This window comes from Orcinus orca, chromosome 1 (genome assembly GCF_937001465.1).
Source record: "Orcinus orca chromosome 1, mOrcOrc1.1, whole genome shotgun sequence".
Taxonomy (NCBI): Eukaryota; Metazoa; Chordata; class Mammalia; order Artiodactyla; family Delphinidae; genus Orcinus; species Orcinus orca.
The window spans coordinates 29,423,587-29,440,139 of record NC_064559.1 but is presented as its reverse complement, the minus strand read 5'-3'; the positions used below and the strand labels follow the sequence as shown (position 1 = coordinate 29,440,139).

The following is a 16,553-nucleotide window of genomic DNA, read 5'->3' as shown; positions in this document are numbered from 1 at the left end:
ACTTATTCAACACCGTGATGAAAATCCATATAGTGTGTCAACTAGAGGAAAGTTGGTTCGAATCAAGTACCACCAATTACCAACTTTATGAAACTGAGTGTCTGCCTCATTTCCTCTTCTCTGAAATGGAGATAATAGAATAGCTACCTCGTTGATAGTTGTAAGGATTGAACAAGGTGATGTGAAGCGCTTGACTCATTACCTGGCACACACAACAGGAAGGTATTTACAAGGGATGACCACTATTATTTTGGAAGGCAATATCCCTGGTTGAAAAAGTTGACATGAAATCAGTCCAATATGGGTTCACATCAAGAACTACCACGGTAGTAAAGCATCTGAGTCTGTTTTTGCCACCAAGAAATGAAAGTGATAAAACTGACCCTATGAGTCATTGTAGCAATTAAACAAGAGTGACTGGCTCATAGTAGGTTTGCAAGAAAAAGCAAAGCAGTACTACTCACTTTGGTGTCCCCTTCATTTACTTTACATAACTCTGTGAATCCTGGATCCAGGTAAATGAATAGCGAGGTGTTACCTGCCAGAGTCCACCTTCCTCACCTTTGACAACCTTTACACTGGGAAGATGGGATGTGATGGTCTCTAAGGATGTGACGGTCTCTAAGGGAACTCACACCTCTAAATCTAAATCTAAAAACCAGAGATTTTTACGAATCAGGTGAATTAAATAATGCTGGGATAACTGAAAAGCACCTTCTGCCTGTCCATTTTATGGTCGTGTTGCATTATCAAAAAAGGTAAATTAAAGAATGGTTTTGGAAAAGTATACTTCTTCTTCATCCCTGCTTAGCTGAAGCTTCTTTGCTATTGTTGTCTTTTAATATTTTCCAGTGTCATTTTCCCCCCTACATTCTCCAAACTGTAACAGCCACTCAAAAAAAGTTAATTCTGTTTCTGGGTGTCAATAATGAACAACTTAGGCTGTTGAGAACTGCAATTAAGCTTCTTTCAACATCAAAATAAACTCTGAAAATTCATCATCGAAGAAAAATTGATTTTGTGCTTCCAAACACGACTGAGTTCTGCAAAGAAATGAGATAATTTACTTTCTGTCACTTCCAAAGTTAACTGGGGAAACACACAGACACACACACACGCACGCACACACACACACACACACACACACACACACACACTTTCCTGACAGGCAAACAGGCAAATCACAGACAAAACTGCAGGGCAGGGGGATAAAAAGGAAAAAAAAAAAATCTTGAAAAAGCTGGGCTTCCAATCCCCTCCCACCAGCCTCTGTGAAAGATGACTTCAGTCCCTTTCTTAACTAATTCTGTCACTGTAAAATCCTACAGTCATTCTTCCACACATAAAGGACAAATAAGCTGGAGAGGAGGACCCAGATGCTTTCATTTTTAACTATTCACCAATGGAGGAGAAGGCAGAATGCCTAAGCTATGTTTCAGTGGCCAATAGGATAGCTGTGTATCTCCCACATGACTCACTGCCCCTGTCTTTCACATGGGCTGTAATTTAGTTCAATTCAGAACTGCAGATAGTACAGCCTTCACAGCAGCCAGGGATGCCTGGGCACAAGTGCCTGAGTTCCGAGGGACTTTGGGAAACACTTTGCTAACTCTCTCCTGCCTGGAAACCAGGATTCTGCACCTGCCTGATGGACAGTCTGGCCAAAGCCTCGGCCGTGCCCCCGGGGGCAAGGAACTAGCACAAATAACCGTTTGGAAATTGTAAGTATCCATTGCTTTCCGTCCAGTGTGTTGATGAGAATAGTTTTCTGTCATAAGCTTCCGATATGTGAAGATTTTTTTTTTTTTTCTGAGCTACTGTTATATGTGTGTCTTGAAGGGTGTTCAGCTGGCAGGAGAAGGTTTCAGAAACAATTGTTGCATGCTTGATTCGGTGAAAGAGAAAGAATGAAAAATAAAAGTCAGGCATTCCAAGAGTAGCTGCAGGAGGCTGCACCTCAAACATCGCTCCAGCGCGCTGCTTTGTTCATAAGAAAAAATGAAGGCACACACATATGTACTTACTTCACTTCTTTTCGCTCTTAATGCCTAATCAGATTTGATCTGTCCCCAAGAAAAATAAAAGACAAACTTTGCTGACTTTATTGATGAGGGCACCATCCACTCTCCAGACATCTGACAGTTATTATAATTAGCTATGAAAGACGGCTAAGACACTTGGGGGCAAATAGCTCTTAAATTCTGAACAATGGCTTCAAGCCAAGGCTTTCTTTTTATTTATTTTTTAACCACCACTTGTCATGTTCTCATCATGATAAGAGGCTGAACTGGTTTTAGGGTTTTCATCCACAAAATGTGAAATCAAGTTCCGGCAGAAGGGAAAGACTACTGAAAGCGGCCAGTGCAAAGACAGAAGAAAAAGACAGCTTTCTGTCTCGGGATTCAGCCTTCCATGTATAAAGATTTTTTTTTTTTTTTTTAAATTCCTAATAGGGTGGAGTGAGGACGTGGGGGTGGGGAGGAAGCATGCGGAAGCTGCTTTTATAGAAGAAATGCTTAAAGAATAAAGGAATTTGGGATTTCTTTCTACTGGCACGCAAGGGTAGGGTTAGCATCGAAGTCACATTCATGGTAAGATTTTTGTTTTTTTGATGGAGTTTCAAACAGAAGCAACAGACAAAGCAGTTTTCTTAAATTATTATTTATAAAATAATTGGAAACAAATGGGGGAGAATGATCCTGTACTATTGCTTTCTTTTTACATTCAGCGAGGGGAATCCAGCAATGCATTATGTCTTCACTTCTAGAATCATCCAAATCCTTAAAAAGTTATAAGCTAAGTCTCCTAAGAAATTAAAAGGTAAATCAAACCGATGCGATTTTTCACTGATGAAGATCTGGACCGGCAAAACCTTCGACCCAAAGGGAGTTTGGGAGAATACCCTGTCCTCCTCATTTTTGAAAGAGAATATTAACTCCATCAATTATGGAAAGGAATTATTCAAAGGCTCCAGACATAACTAATTATGGCTTAAAGAGATCTGCCAGAGCAGAGCTCGTGTTCTCATTATAAAAGTCTAAGACGTTAGGAGTCATTTTTTAAAGAGGACTTGGACACACGTTTTCGCATCATCTTTTTTAAATACACCATTTTTTTTTCTTTGTCTGCTCTCCTGTTATCCACACCTCCCCCACCGCCGCCCACTGTGCGCCGAGACACCTGAAGGCCAGACATAATGATCAACAGAGCCCCAGCCTGTCTGGACCCCAGCCAGGTCCCCCCTCTACAATCAAGGAGCCTGCACGCAATGCATGCCCGGCCTGTCCCACTGCTCTGTGCAGATCCGGGATGGAAGTCTTACACAGACTGCGGAAAGATTAAAGACAACAATATCCCCTTTCTCCTACCCCAGACAGCCTCAATTTTTAACCCTTTCCTTGCCTGGAAAACCAAGACGTCTTCTCCGTTCCAATGCAAGTCCCCGGGGACTCTGTAACACACGCACACTATTACACAGATGCCCACGCCTCATTTGGTTATAGAAATCGCATCTCCACAGACCCACCGGGGTATTTTAGGATTAACAGCAGTGCTCTCTAAACAAAACACGATTTGCTGGTGTGGGAAATGCAGTTTTGAATGAACTTGAGCTGTGTGAAATCTGAAGAAAGTCAAAGGTCTGTGGAAAGATTCTTGCAAACCTTGCGGAAGGTTATAGCATTTCTGATGATGCTCTTCTTTAAGCATCTCTCTCTCTCTCTCTGTCTCGCTCTCTCCACACACACACACACACACACACACACACACACACACACACACACTCCAGAGACACACTCAGCCAGGCACGTATATCATTCTATCGCAGAGAAACCCAGGTTTGCTGATGATGTCATCACATATAAAATTTCGCCTTTGTGGGCAACATTTTCAATCACCTAATCAATTGCCAATGTATATGCTGGGTGTGTGCCCGTAGGAAGTTCTCATGTCTGTGGGGTTAACCGACACCCACAGGAAAGGACTATTTTATTTGCAGCTATCTTTCTTTTGAAGATGTGTTATGGGGTGGTATGGCCATATTTATCAAGACATATGTAGTCAGGCGGAGTTTCCTGGTTCTGGGAAGCCTTATTAACATGCTGGGTGAACATTTCAGAGGTGGCTGAATTTCAATGATGCGAATAGGATGTGGAAATGGGGAGCATTTTGAAATCATTTGGATAGAAAATGCTATGACACTGATATCTCTTATGACTTGGTGATTTTTATTTGACACTCAAATTTTTGTAACCTATTAAATCATTTTTACTATTTACTTATTGCATAGAGAATTCCTATATAAATGATTCTTTAGAAGTAATGCTCTTTTCATGTGCTTTGGGTTAGCTGATAGTTGGATTAAAATTTTGTGGGCTGGTACAGCGTTTGTATTTATTTTCAAGTCTATTTTATGGGTCTTAGGCTAAACAGTTATTCACCAAGCAAGTGTTCAGAGTTTTAATGACGTGTATGTTTAAGTACATGATTTTATTTTACTTAACTCAAATAGAACAAAGTTTAATAATCTTAACAAAATACATTGCCATATCTGAGATATAAACATAGAACAACTGTATATATGTAATGTCTCAATTACCAAGTTTTGGTCTGTAGTTTAAATTAATCTTCATTAATATAGAATGACTGGGTATACTTACCAGTTCTTACATACTAAGTATTTGACACATTATTTTCTTAATTTTGGAGTTTGCTCTTAATATTTCTTTCTTGCATACTTAAAGGATTAATTTTGAAAGGATTTGCAAGTCATATGTACATGAGCAGCAGTATTTATTTGTCAACACACAAATTAATGAGATTAATTTTGCTGATGTAGTGTGTGATTCTTTTAAAACAAGTGAAAAAATGTTTTGTTCTGTTTTGCTTTCGTGTTACTATTATTGACAAAAGTATATAGCCTAAAGAACAAACACATTTTGTAGTTAGAAAATGCAAGCTACACAAGTTAGGTGACATTCTCTGGGGTAAGACTGCAGTGTGAACTAATAAATAACTTTTCTGAGAAATCCTTGGACCTGACTCCATAATTTTTACATAAACAGTTCTTCCAAAATATAGTGGAGTTCTTGCCTGAGGATGAATTATAAAATTGTTTTATCAAAGATTAAAAAGTACACCAATAGTTAGATTTAAATTTCACCTACTTTCTAAAAACAAAACATAACATGGCCCACTGGGGATACAGGTTACTAAAAAGGCATCTTTCAAAGAAAAGAAGATAATGGACTTGATTGAAATAGTTGAACTACGTAACGCCAAGAACAAATGGTTTTTCAGAGCATAACGGAGAAAGAACAATTTACTATAGGACAGTTTATTCTTCTCACACAATAGTAATGATTTATTTGAAATGGCAGAACAAACATAGTAAATATACAAAAACAACCAATGACATCTGATGTCAGGGATATATCAAGATTCTGGTGTTTCATATATTAGAATATACTTAATTCAATTATTTATTGGAAGACTTTAGTTAAAACCTGTACTCTTGCTTAACATGGGCTGATATTATAATGCTGTATTTTTGGACATGTATGTAGTACATACAGTACATGTAAATGATATATTTGAACATAGTCTTATGGCCAAAAATAATTGTTAGTATTGTATTATAACCAGAGTTTTTAAAATGCTCTTGAGTTAGAATATTAACACTTTAATACAATGAAATTTTGATGGCAATGTCAGCCACTTATGTCTGTGGTCAGATATTGGCTAAATTAAGGTATTGATGATATAATTATTGCAAATGCCTCATATCAAAAATATTTTAATTCTATCAAAACATAGGACTCTCATTTGACAAATAGCACACTATATATATATATATTTAAATCTCTGTTACCATTAGGAAGATGATTTCTGAGCGTAGACTCACACTCATAATTTCTCTTTAATGAAAAGAGAGATTTGGGATTTTTTTTTTTAACTTAGCCTTTAGGCATTGGGATTGGAATTATTCTGAGTAGATGCCTGGGCACTGCACAGAGAATGCACAGGAACCTACCGCCAGTCTCAAGGAGGAAAGAAGGGAAACTGGTTTGGTTGCTTCATGCCTCAGATTTTATCCTTCCAAGCCCACATGCAGGCTGCACTCAAAATCCATTTGAGGGAAGACTATCAAAGTCATTTTCACAATTTTCAAAAGGTTCACGGTCCCGTTGATGCCCCACGAGGGAGATGTATCTGAAGAGTGATTGAACACCCCTATCGCTGCCTGAGACTCAGTGAAGCCCAGGGAGGTGCTGGGGTCAGATGGGCTCATGAATCACAGATAGGAAATGAACTGTGTATCGCATATTTGAGGCTTAAAGAGGAACGTTGGGGATATTTTACCGTAAACAGGTTTGGGGTTCATTTTTGGCACTTCTTTTGAAACATCAAGCCTGCAGTTCAGCTGAAATAACTTTTTATATGTATAGCTCAGACCAGATGGCCCTGTGCTCCTTTCTTATTTAGATGAGATTTTTCCTTTCAATAACATCTTTCTTCCTGACCTGCTTAAAAATTCCAGCGAATGAAATCAGCACAGGATTTTCAATTCTAATTGACCATGTGCAGAGGAAGGACCAATGGAGAAATCAGTGGAGTCATTGTGAGCCTCCTTGCCTCAGTTTTGTCTTTGTGTTTTCCCCTTGCTAGCGCATCTAAACAAATTTAAAATATTTAATTTTTACTCATATTAATATAGCTGCAAGGTTAATCCTCAATGTAAATTATTTGAGTTGGCTGTTTCTGCCATTTCATCACAAGTCATTTTTTTTTAAAGTTATCATGCACTTCCACAGTCTCTCAACTAGCTGAAAAGCCATGTATTGGTTAAAAAATGCATTGAGATTTGGCATAATGGTTGAATTAAGATGAAAAAGTGATGATGCTAAATTTATTTTTCTTGTCACTTGAATAAATCATCATTATTGGAATATGTATATATATATATTTTTTTTAATTTACCATGAAAGTATCCATTATCTAAAATTCTTTGTTCATTATATGTATAGTTATTATATAAAGAAAACTATATTTTTCTGGACATTTCATTTGGACTTGGATTAGTAAAAGATATATCAAGAAATGAAGATAATCTGCAGAGTCAATGTAGCTTAGCAAATCACATTTGCTGTAAAAGTAGGCATGTAAGTTCTCAGGGTTTTTTTTTCTATTTGATAAGTTCTTGAATCAATTTTCTTCAGAGTTTATTTATTACTGCAAAGAGTCAAAGATGTTCTCTTTTGAAAAATTTAATTTTAGAATGTGTTACATTAAATTTTAACAGTGTTAGATGAAAACAAGTTTTCTTTCTGAAACTAATTAATTTGACTAATAACGATAGAAAGAAACACATACCAAAGGGGCATATTTTAAAAACTGTATGATAGAGATAAGAAAAACCCCAAATTAACTACCAGTGGTATTGAAAATGTATTGGCCACACAGCAGCACTGTCTCTGGAATTCTTTGCTCATTCTTCTTCAGGTAACCTTTTATCTCAAGCCAGTCTACTAGTTGTCAAAAATGGGATACCTCATCAGAAGCCACACTAGTGGAATTGTTTGCAAAATGCGTCTTGTGACTGATAAGATCAATTAGAATTTCTTTGCCTCCAAATTACACAAAAACTAAAGTGGAACTGGCCATGGAATTCACAGCTATGAAGGTGTGTTCTAAGCCACCAACATGCGAAGTCAGTTTGCTTTGAACCTTGTAATTTAAATTTCTGAGATGATTGTCATATATACATATATGTATACAACTGTGAGTCAATTTGTGTTACCGAAATATTAGAACTCTCACTATGTCATTAAGTATATGTTGATTTCTATGTACCATTCATATTTGGTGATACTTCCCACTGAGCTATGAATTATAAAAATCCATTAGAAAAATATATATATGTTAGTGATTTAGTTCCACTACCCTAAATGAATAAAATATAGTCAGAAACGGAAGTCAAAATATAAACAGTATAATACAGAGTCTAAGGTATTAAATGAGACACTTGTTTAGCTTAGGTTTACTTTTAAAATAACAGATTTGAATGAGCAATGAATTTAGCCCTGTATGTGAGAGGAGGTGATAGATAACGGAATCTTGGGAAAAAATTATTAAAATTATATTGGTGTTGTAATTTCGGATGGTTGAAGCTAAGATGTTCAAAACAGACAGGTGTGAATAAGAAATAGTACTCTGAACTCCTCCCATTCTCTCTCTTCCATGTTATTCTGAAGAAGAGACAGGTCTGGTTCTGCAGGATCATAGAGAGTCACAAATACTAAGTGAATGTTGGCATTTTTATTTCCATGAGGTCATGGTGGAGGTCTTCCTGTGTGTCCTGATGCTTTAGGGGAACAGGCTGGGAGAAAGTATGATCAGAGCTGAAGCTGTGAGCTGTGTAAAATGTCTGCCCCTCACTCTGTCCCCTTCCTGTTCTGTGATACTGTGTCTGTCGGAGATAGAGATCCTTGAGGAACCAGACCTCCTTTGGCTCTCCCAGGACCCCCTTTGGATCCATTTTTATGCTCCTTCTAAAGGCTCTTTCCCCAGCCCTTAGCAAACGTCTGAACCCTCCAGACTTCCCACCCACTGTGCTAGGTTCTCAGCCATTTCTGCTTGGGTAACACTTGGCCTCACCATGAATTATACAGCTAAGGTTCACACTCAGAGCTATAGTTTTTAAAGTTATATATATATATATATACATAATTTTTTTAAATTGAAGTATAGTTGATTTACAATGTTGTGTTAGTTTCAGGTGTACAGCACAGTGATTCAGTTATATATGTACATATATATATATATATATAATCTTTCAGATTATTTTCCTTGATAGGTTATTATAAAATATTGAGTATAGTTCCCTGTGCTATACAGTAGGACCCTAAACTTTATATTTTTAAACTGTGGAGAGAGTGGTGCCTTCAGTGTGTACAGGGCATCAAAAGACTATATGTCAAGGCAGAGGCAGATGTCTCTGGCATCCTGAAATTCTGCAAGGCTGTGGACGGAATAAAACTGAATTTGATTGGCTAGCCCTTGCTTCCAACACGTAGACCATGCCCATTTCAGGGTGGAAGGCTCCTCTCCACGGATGCACCTGAGCTGGATTCTGTTCATCCTTGCAGTGCACATGTGATTGGGTGTATTTCCTGCAGGGAAATGACTGTTTTAATCATAAGGGCCTAACTTCTTTTTCAGGAAAGTTTGGGCTAGAGAAACAAAACGTAACTGTGAAAAGAGATTATGTCCATCAGAATAGGAGAGTGTGAGCTGCACCAGATAATCCAATATGAAGAGAATATGTCAGAAAAGGTGATTAGAGACATTTTTATCATACATGTGGATTATCTAGAAGTCTGTGTGTAAATATAGCCTCTGTGTGATGGGAAATCAGAGCTAAACAAAAATTCCATTTAAGGTTTTAAGTATCTAAGCTTATTGCTTTAGAAACTTTCATAAAAGAGACATATTTCACTGATTTGCCTTGTGACTCTTAGTCACCTATCAAGACATTATTCACCTATATTGGGAGAAAATGAACCACTGGCCGCTTCTCTGGTTGTTATAAGTCACTCTACAAAGTGCCTCTTACCTTGAAAGGACTTAAAGATTTAAGCTGACAACAGTGAGGGTGAAGAAATGCATTCTCTGCTTAGTCTGAGGACAGAAGAGGGTTAATTTTTCAAACCTCTGTGAAGAGGGAAAAAAAAAAAGACCAAACCTGGAAGATAAAAACCAAAGACTAAGCTGCTCGTGATTTGCTTGTATTTATGGATTATACTACATCTTGAGAAGAAGAAAATCAGAGCTGTAAGATGACGCTGCAGGGGTCGTCTGGACCTTTCACGGAGTCTTAAGTCTGTGGAGTCAATGCTCATTAAGGGCTGGTCTTGACCTCTGCTCCCCTTCCGCCTGCCTGGTCCAGGTGCAACATTATTGCAAGGGCTTTACCGTTACTGGAAACTATGTGCAAACTTCAAATTGTGAATAAACATATATGCTGAGCGTGTAGACAATCCAGGAGTTAAGATGCCCACATTAAAAAAAAAAAGTGAAGACCTGTAAACTTAAATCCACTTCCTTTTATAATTAATAAACAGTGACTATAGCTCTTCTTCAAGATATAACTAAGGCTATTCAGGTGCAACTTACATTTAAACCAGCATGGTCCCTTTGCTGTTATAAGGAAGTTTTGCAAGAATATTTAAAATAATGATTCCTGTCTAAAAAAATTCTCTTTGAAGTAAACACAGAAAAACATATATAGTGATTTCTTTAAAATTTTCACATGTCCACTCTTAGTAATACAAGAGGCTGTTATATTCCAGGTTTTGTTTTTGTCTTTTTTAAAACGATTTGACTTGACTTTTAAAATTACATTAACTAAGAGAAAGAAACACATAAGAAACACATAAAATTCCCTAGAATTTTATCCTGAAGTATAGTAAAACTTTTCCTGCTCTAACAATTCCATAAAGCATATTTCTGCATTTACATAGTGTTTGATAAATATAAGAGAAAACCAATTTATACATACTTATTAATTGCTATTTTGGATAAAATTGTCATATTTATGCCTCTGAAATGTTAGTTAACTTGCATTAAAGCACATAAAATGACCCCAAATTAACTATACAAATATAAAAGGGGGAAATAAAGGTCTTCTGGTATCAGAATATATTAAAAAGATTTAGGATTTTATTTTTTCTTACTGCTGAGTGTTTTGTTTAGCAAACAACTCTCTAAATTACATAAATCTACTCATTTTAATTATAAAATTTGAACTCTGAAGAAAATGAAATCTCTAACTAATGAGGAAAACAAAAGTTTTTAAGTTTCACTAAAGAAGTCATATATGAACATGTTTTTTTAGCTAGAATTTAAAAAGTAGAAAAGAACTTAATTTTCAATTTAGAAGTGTTTCAGACTACACAGAAAAGTAAAAGCAATGTAATAAACATCCTCATCTTTTTACCACCAAGATTTATAATTTTTAACATTTTTCTCTATTTATTCCAAGCCATTAAAAAATAAATATACAGTTGAGGATTCCAATCCCCTTTCCATTTCCTGATGTCCCTCTGGCTATAGAAATAATCACTATATTTCATTTGATAGGTCATTTTTCATATCTCTATTTTTACACTGTAATCACCTAATTATGTATCAAAAAACAGAAACAAAAAGTGAACAAGGTATCAATTATGAAGTTCCTAAATTTGCTGTTTCTAAATTTACCTTAAAATTATTGGAAAATTTTCAAACAAACATATTTGTTGGAAACAGTATTTATTTATTTATTTTTGGTTAAAAAAACCATAATGCTGATTAAATATAAAAATTTAAATGAAAAGATTTCATTCTCCTGCCTCAACAAATTTCCTTGGTTGCAGAAATTGACAAATATGCCTCCTACCTCTTTTTTGTTCAAATTCTTTATAACTGGGTCATTTAAATTTTAACCATTTTCATGCTGCATAAGGGATTGGTGATATGGTTAAAGCTTTATACTTTATTACCTCCATTGCTCTCATTTTTTTGTTTTCATAAAAAAGCATGTGCTGTAGGCAGCTTCATGCATGGATATTAATTTTCATAAAATACACTCATAGCATCTTGTTAGGATGCTTATTTTAAATTATGCTAAGGAGTCAGCAAAGTTACCTCTTTTGATTTGCTAAGAGAATATCAGCAATGTCAGAGTTAAATAAGTGAGCATTGACATTAGGGTGTTTTTCTTTTTTTTTTTGGCCTCTTCTTCTGGAGCCAGATTTCCCTTAAAAAAGAAGCAAATGCGTTTCTGAAAAAGTATATTGAAACCGAGATCCTTATCTGAACACAGAATTACTGTGGATTTGCATGAACTATGCGGCAATGCATCGCCAGAGACCTCTTAACCCTCACACATCTCTCTGAGGGCATCAGAGTAGAACTCTACATCAGCACCTTTAAGGTCCTGTGTTATCTTAAGCATAATCTTCAGAGAGAAAGGTTCAGAGTAACACAAAGGTGAGTTTAAATGTATTTTTCCCTATCATTTCCCTACTAATTATTTAGGCAGCAATATATCAAGAGATACATACAGTCAATTTAAAACTTAAGTCACAATCTTAATGCCCAAATGGAAAAGATGCAATTAACATACCTGGGTTTGATACTTGAGACTGCTAAACTATTTTCAACTTGCATTTATGGACTATATGCTATTTCAAGATTGGACAATTGCCACTAGTAATATTTACCTCAGGCAATATTTAGGCTAACACAGTCTAAAGATAAAGACAGGAAAGTATGCAAGACTACACCTTTTTTTCAGGTTCAAATCAGAGTATATCGTAGCCCTCAATAAATATCACTCCAGATCTCTTTTATGCTAGGTGTTTAAAAAGATGGCACAGTGATTTTTTTGGCATCATTTCTTAAAAGAAGATATTGCTACATAACATATTTAAAATGCATTTCTTTATAAGTTTTGTGTACAAAGTCTTTTTTCAAAGACATCACATTTTTAGTATAAAACGAATTCAGGAGTATGGAAATCTATCTTTAAAGAGTCTTCTCTTATTATAAGTCAGAAAGAGCTTCAAATATACTGACAGTATTTTTTCAACTTTTTCTTTCTTTTCTTCTTCTCAGCCACCTATCATGTTCTTTAGCCTTTAAGCTACCAATATTCTTTCTCCCCAGATAACTTGACAGTCGGTGCCACTCATTGGGGTTTTTTTAATTCACATTTCTCCAAAATTCTGGTCAATTCATTAACTACCTTTTAGTATTCTTATATCTGTTTCTCATCATAGTCATACAGCAAATAAGGGCACTGGGTAAGAAGTAAGAAGACATTTTACTAAATATCTTATTGACTATTTTTGGTCCTCAATTTCCCTTTCAGTAGTTTGGGGAATTAAAGCTAGTAGATCTCCAGGGTCCTGGGACATATGTCTGCATGATTAACTGAAATTGAGACTCTGATGAATTCTGAGCTCTCAAAATTATCTCAATATGTTACACATGGGTCAAGTGGTCCATCCTTTTAAAAATGTAGTCACACTTATACCTATTCCTTTTAAGTATTTAATTTTCACTTTTTAAATTCCTCTGTGTATAAACTCTGATTCCTAAATGTGCCATCTGAAGGGTATTCTTCAACGAAAACAGCTGATTTTTGGTGTGAAGCTATCATATGTAAAATTGTATAGTTTAAAGAAATCTTGGACAATTCTGGCAATACATTTTACTGATGAGCCCAGTAAGGTCAGGGAACAACATGGTCACTTCTTTGTACAGATCCTTTCTGAGTGGGACTTTTTTGCAAACTCCACAAAAATCTTGAACCATTGAGTTGCACAACAAAAAAAGGGATTTGCTGCGGGATGGATCTTAACTGCTATTATTGCAATCATCTGATATGACTGTGGGGATTTTCCAAATGCTGATTAAGTCATTAACACTAAGAGTTACATAATAGACATCCTCAAGGTATTACCAAAAGTTATTATATTTCGAGTTAGCACTACCACTATTTTTATGATAGGGAAGTTGATCATTGAGAGACTGTTGAACTTTGCCAACATTTTTACCCTGAATTTTAGCAAATTAACTCAGGTTTCTGTTTATGAACAACTTAGGTAAGTTATAAAATCTCTCGCTAATTCACGCTATGCTTTATGTTTACATGAGTTTTTAACTGTAGTGTACATACACTGAACTTCCATGGGGAATGAAAATAAAGGAATTGAACTTATAGTTTCAAATATCAGAAGGAGGGATATTAATAACAATCCAAAAATCAAGAGTGCAGCATGAGTTTTGAGAGACTGTGGAGGAAACTACCACATCAAGTGAGTTAAATAATAAATATAAAATGAATCACAAAAAAAAAACCACTTGAAATATACAGAGTTGTAAAAATATTGAGGGTTCTTTTCTACTAAAGCCTATACAAAAGATTTAATTTATTCTTTTAGGAAATTGCAAATACCAATGTAATCAACAACTACTCAGATCATCTCATAAAGCAATTAGAAACAAATTTCCTTAACCTATTTGTCCACCAAAATTATGTCTGCCTCTAGAATAGTGTATAAACACAGAATAGATCCAAATTAAATCACTTTTGTAGCTATTCATAGTATACAGAAATCAGGTATCAACAGTCATCAAACTAGCCATAGTATGAAATTGAAGAAATGTCTGTGATTTTCTTAATCCTTCTTTAATAAAAAAGATCACTGTATTCAAATACCCATATAAGCCTAAGCTTTAGAAAGGAAGAAATAAAGGAGAAAAATAAAAGATACAACAGCAGATCATATTAAATCTAGAAAGTAGTTCTTTAGCTGAAAATGTGAAATTAGGTATTTAATGAAAATCATGTAGAATTTCAGAAGTATTTACTTAGATTTGGATACTGTCTGTCATTATGTGAAGCTGTGATACATTATACCATATGCACACATTAATACACAATACATTATTAATAGTCTTATTTGGACTTGGTAGGGAAAACTTTAATTCCATGACTGCTGTCAATACTAACTTGAATTTATGCATCTGAATTTCCATTATAACATTTTTTGAAATGGGATGTTAAACCAAAGGAAGAACTGACCTAGGAAATGTCAGTGCCTAAATAATATGCATAGAATAAAATGTAACAACATCTTTTTATGATCAAAATGTGGATCCTTTTTACTTTTCATTTAAGATATTTATTTATTAGAGTCAAACATCAGAGGTCAAGAGTTTGATTTTCTAGTTTGTGAAATAATATTGTTTTCACTCAGAAAAGGGCCTCAGAGATTACCAGGAGACAAAGAAACTGAGGCCTGGAAAGAGAAGAAAGGAATCCAAATTCATGGAATAAATTATCTAGAGTGATAGTATAGACTTCTTTCCATTTCTCGGGTGTCTCTTTAAAAAGGACTGGATAAAGGAAAATGCATAGAGAGGAAAGCACCACAATTCCATTTGGTTCATAACATTTGTTTTGATAAAAGTCTTACTAAAGATAAAGCTGAGTCAATTTGTTACAATAAGAAACATCAAAGTTCCTACAGAAGCACTTAACCTCTTAGTCAATTTCCTCATTTGTAAACAGTCCAACACATACCCTATACATCTGACAATACTAGGAATGTTTATTACGTGCTTACACCCAGTAAGTCATCAGCCCATGTACTCTGCACATAATTCTCATCAACATTTATATGATGCCAGCCCCATTATTATCCCTATTTTGGAAGTGAAAACACTTAGAAACAGGTTGACTAAGTAATAAGTCTAAGATGCCGTGAAGCCTATGGGGCAGGGCTACATTTGAACCCAAAGGCCAGACTGTTCACTTGTGCATCTAACTGCTTTTTTCCTGGCTCTTCTTCCCTTATTGTCCTAAAATATGAAGTAATAGATGTGTGTGTGGGAACATCAATGTATTAAAACATTTTACAAATGCAAGATGGTATTAATACTAGAAAGGATGTTGGGTCTATCTCACATCATCTTGGGTAATCAATTCATAAATGTGCAGGTCTGATCTCTCTAATGAGCTCTATTACAAGAAAGATTGAGATAGAACATACATAGCACCATGGAAAAGCCCATTTATTCTACTTATTTATCTAAAATTCCTGCACTGAGCTCTCTTGAACTTCACTGTATTAGAATTTGACTTGTGTGGATAAGACAAACTTCATGTCCACACCAATTATATTTGTTTTATGAAATCAGTTTGCTCTCAGTCATATTTCCCTGTGGTTCATCAGTTTCCTGCTTTTATCTCTGTTAGATAATCAACATATTGTATTCTTCTATTACATCTTAATAGGAGTAATGCCTCAAAAAAAGTATATTAGCCAACGAGGAAAGCAAGCGTCCTGTCTTACCTCTGTTCTAGCCCCAGAGCCAGTAATGGTGAATCCACTGGGGCTAACTGGGAGAGAGAATGAAAGCTTGTTCTATAAGGAGCTGTCTGAGGTACAGCAAATGCCTGAAGATATCATTTGCTTAGCTTTTCTTGGCTTATCCATTAACCCTAGCTTGAATAATTCTGGCTATTTTAGATACTTTGCTAATTACATGATGTTCTCATTCAGGAGCAGCTTGTTCCTTGTTCCTGTATACTCTTAGAAAGCCTCCAGACTTAAAAGGTACCATTGCCAGTTACCTGCTTGTTTGCTCAAAGGTCCAGCTGCTTGTCTGGAGCCTGAGAATGATTTGAAGGGAGAGGAGTAAGCCATATTTCTGTTCAGCTCCAGTCTGAAGTTAAGAGGTCTGAAGAAAGAACAAAGCACACATAATGGAATCCAACTCTTGAAGGATATCAAAAATGGAATTTTCTTCTACAACCTACCTGTTCAAATTAGCATACAATCATTTCAGCCTTTCTAAATAAAAGTTTTGTTTTTTTTAAAGTATATTAGTAATAGTTGCAAATTTATAAATTAACCTCATAGCATTTTAACGAATGCACTGAACTTGGCGATAAGACAATTTATAGTAGCACAGGAGTGCAGCTTATCATGGCCTCCATC

The 16,553-nt window shown here is 35.6% G+C and overlaps 1 non-coding gene across 1 annotated transcript; it reads left to right on the top strand.

Moving 5' to 3' along the window:
* The first annotated feature begins 15,873 nt into the window (after positions 1 to 15,873).
* On the top strand, positions 15,874 to 16,000 carry LOC117198810 (small nucleolar RNA SNORD22). The gene has a single exon (XR_004480046.1). It is a non-coding gene; the product is annotated as a small nucleolar RNA SNORD22 (small nucleolar RNA).
* Positions 16,001 to 16,553: the final 553 nt, after the last annotated feature.